Raw genomic sequence first — 3,837 nt, forward strand, 5'->3', positions numbered from 1 at the left:
TAAGTCTTGGTTCTGCTCACCCTGAGCGCTGCTTTTGACACAGTTGACCATTCTATCTTATTAGGTTATGAACCTGGGTGGGGAATATCTGGTTCTGCTCTTAACTGGTTCAAAGTGGATCACAGGACATACTTTGTTTGAAATTGATAACTGTGTCTCTCGGCAAATGGCTATGCCCAAAGCTTTGACACCTTTTGTTTAACTTGTACATGCTGCCACTAGGTCAGCTAATACACAGCTTCAATGCGTCTTACCACAACTACGCAGATGACATTTAGATCTACGTGTCACTGACAACAGGTTAACGTCGGCCTGTTGATGTACATGGTCGCTGCATGGAACAGATCAGTGTGTGGATGCAAAACAATTTTCTTCGGCTAAACTCAGACAAAACAGAAATCATTGTCTGTGGCCCACAGAAGCAAAATAACCTATGATTTGTCACTTTAAAACCCTCTCCCTGAACCCTAATGATCAGGTTAGAAATATTGGGGTATTAATAGACTCAGATTTGAACTTTAACAGCCACATTAAGTCAATAACATCAGTTGCTTTTTACCACCTGAAAAACATTGCCAAATTGAGAGGAATAATGTCTTAATCAGACTTAGAAAGACTAATATTTGCCTCCAGCAGGTTAGACTATTGTAACCCCCCCCCCCTAGAGGGGGGGGGGTTACCCACATATGCGGTCCTCTCCAAGGTTTCTCATAGTCATTCACATCGACGTCCCACTGGGGTGAGTTTTTCCTTGCCCGTATGTGGGCTTTGTACCGAGGATGTCGTTGTGGCTTGTGCAGCCCTTTGAGACACTTGTGATTTAGGGCTATATAAATAAAGATTGATTGATTGATTGATTGAATGCCCTTTTTACTGGGCTCTCTAAACGAGCGATTAAGCAGCTGCAGTACATCCAAAATGCTGCTGCTCAATTCCTGACTAAAACCAGGAAAGACAACCATATTATTCCTGTGCTTCGGTCATTGCACTGACTTCTTGTTGGTCAGAGAATAGACTGACCAACAGCTCTCCTTGTGTACAAGTCTTTTCACGGCTTTGTGCCAATGTGCATCTCTGACATGTTAGAGACATATAAACCATCTCGAGCTCTGAGAACCTTAGGGAGAGGCATATGAACTCTAAGAACCTCAGGTAGTGGTCTCCCGCTGGTGCCCGGGGTCAGGACGAAACATGGTGAGGCTGCGTTTCAGTTTTATGCTTCTAAAATCTGGACTAGTCTTCCAGAAGATGTGAGACAAGCCTCAACATTGGCAATGTTCAAATTCAACACTTTTCTTTAATTGTGCATGTGACAACTGAAAGTATTTTATCTACACTATTTGATTTTGATTTGAATTGTTATTGTTTTTATGATGCTTTTTTTTATTATTGCCTTTTTGTAATTGTCTGTAAAGCCTGTTGAATTGCCTCGTGTACAAATTCTGCTCTATAAATAAACTTGCCTTGCCTTGCCTTGACTCTATTGTTGTCCAGCGTGTACAAGTGAGCGGAGGTTGGATCGATCTACATATCTGTAGTGTCGATACCAAGGGTAGCATCAGTATTTATATTATTGATACTAGAGCATACTTGCCAACCTTGAGACCTCCGATCTCGGGAGGTGGTTGTGGGCGGGGCGTGGTTAAGAGGGGAGGTGTATATTGACAGCTAGAATTCACCAAGTCAAGTATTTCATATATATATATATATATATATATATATATATATATATATATATATATATATATATATATATATATATATATATATATATATATACACACATACATACAGTACATACATTTATATATATATATATATATATATATATATATATATATATGTGAAATATATATATATATATATATATATATATATATATATATATATATATATATATATATATATACATACATATACATATATATACATACATATATATATATATATATATATATATATATATACACATACATATACATATATATACATATATATATATATATATATATATATATATATATATATACACATACATATACATATATATACATATATATATATATATATATATATATATATATATATATATATATATATATATATATATATATATATCCTGAAAATATGCAAACAAAACTGTGTTTAGATAATTGATACTTCAAACTTGCATAAATAAATCTTAAGGATATAACATAACTTGGCTTCTGAGAGCTTCAAAATGTAATGAATAAAATGCTAAAGTTGTTGATAAACAAGCAATTATTTTAATAATTAAATATGGTCATTTTAAATGAATTATTATGATCATTTAAAATTAATTATTTCATATATGTTTATTTTAATGTATAATTCTATGGCTGGATGTAATAAGGAGTCAGAAAAAATACAAATAAAAACACAATTAATAAGTAAAAATGTATTTAGTTTTTTTTGTAATTAATAAATATATTTATTTTTAGGTAAGATAAACATAATAATACAATTTATCTCTAGTCTGGATGATTTAGTTCTTGTCACCCTGTTGTCCTCCTGTCATAAAAAAAAAGGCTGTCCTCACTCAGGTCCGCCCCCTCCAGCTCCGGCTGAAAATCGGGAGATTTTCGGGAGAATATTTGTCCCGGGAGGTTGACAGGGGATGCAAAACAATAACAATACTGAAATAAACTGCAACAAAAAACAGTGCAATTAACAGTGCAATACATTTTCAAAACATGGTCACCACTACTGCCTAGTTTCTCTTGTTATATTCTTATTTTTACTGTTATATTTTTATTCTTATTGTAATATTTTCTATTTTATTCCATTTATACCCCCATTGTATACTTTTTAAATTCGATCTCAATTCTGTACACTGCTACTGGAATTTGAATTTTCCTGAGGGAACTCTCCTGAAGGAATCAATAAAGTACTATCTAGCTATCTATCCCTTTGGGGTCGCGGGGGGCGCTGGAGCCTATCTCAGCTACAATCGGGCGGAAGGCGGGGTACACCCTGGACAAGTCGCCACCTATCTATCCAGAGGGATTATACTGATATGTGATCGGTGTCGGATGAGCCCACGCAGGGATGATCGATATTGGACTGGGCAGCATAAAACCCGATCAGAACATCCCTGATTATTATCTTTGTGAAGAGAGAACACAACAACACAACAACAAAATCATGAAAGAGTCCTCAGAGGTGGTGAGCATGTTGGGAGGGGTGTGTTAGTGTTCATCATCCTCCTTCAAAGTCACCTCCCTCACTGAGCTCACATCAACCCATTCATTTCTCTCCGTGAAGGATAAGCAGCTGCCGATAAAGCGCTCATGATAACGCCGCATTGGCCTTCGTGCTGCAATATGACAGTACTGTATGATACTGTCAGCAACCATCCCCCATCTTGTCTCCCTCCTCCACTAACTTCAGTCTATATTGGATGTCAGTCAGTGGAGGCTTTTCACTGCTTACAAGACTGACATCATGAAGCTGAAGGGGTGAAATAAACCATCCAAAATAATGCTCTAGTGACATCACGGCTGGCTGATGACTCAGTGGGAACCCCAGGGATAACCTACCCCCACCGACAGTTTGGAGCGAAGCATCATGGGTAAATGTGAGTCAGTCCGACACGCCGTGCACGCTCAACGGAACGGGACGTGAATGGACTGGACATGTTGTCAACGGAATGCCAAATAAGAGAAACTGCCGCTGCTTCTTGACTACATGAATGATGGATTTATGACAAGGTGTGCAGAGACGAAAGCTGTTCTCATGAATTTTGTACTAAAAGAAACAGAGTATTAACAGAGCTGGCAAAAAAGGATGCTTAGTTTGCCATCTGAATAAATCAAA

The sequence above is a fragment of the Nerophis lumbriciformis genome, linkage group LG08 (assembly GCF_033978685.3).
Source record: "Nerophis lumbriciformis linkage group LG08, RoL_Nlum_v2.1, whole genome shotgun sequence".
Classification (NCBI taxonomy): domain Eukaryota; kingdom Metazoa; phylum Chordata; class Actinopteri; order Syngnathiformes; family Syngnathidae; genus Nerophis; species Nerophis lumbriciformis.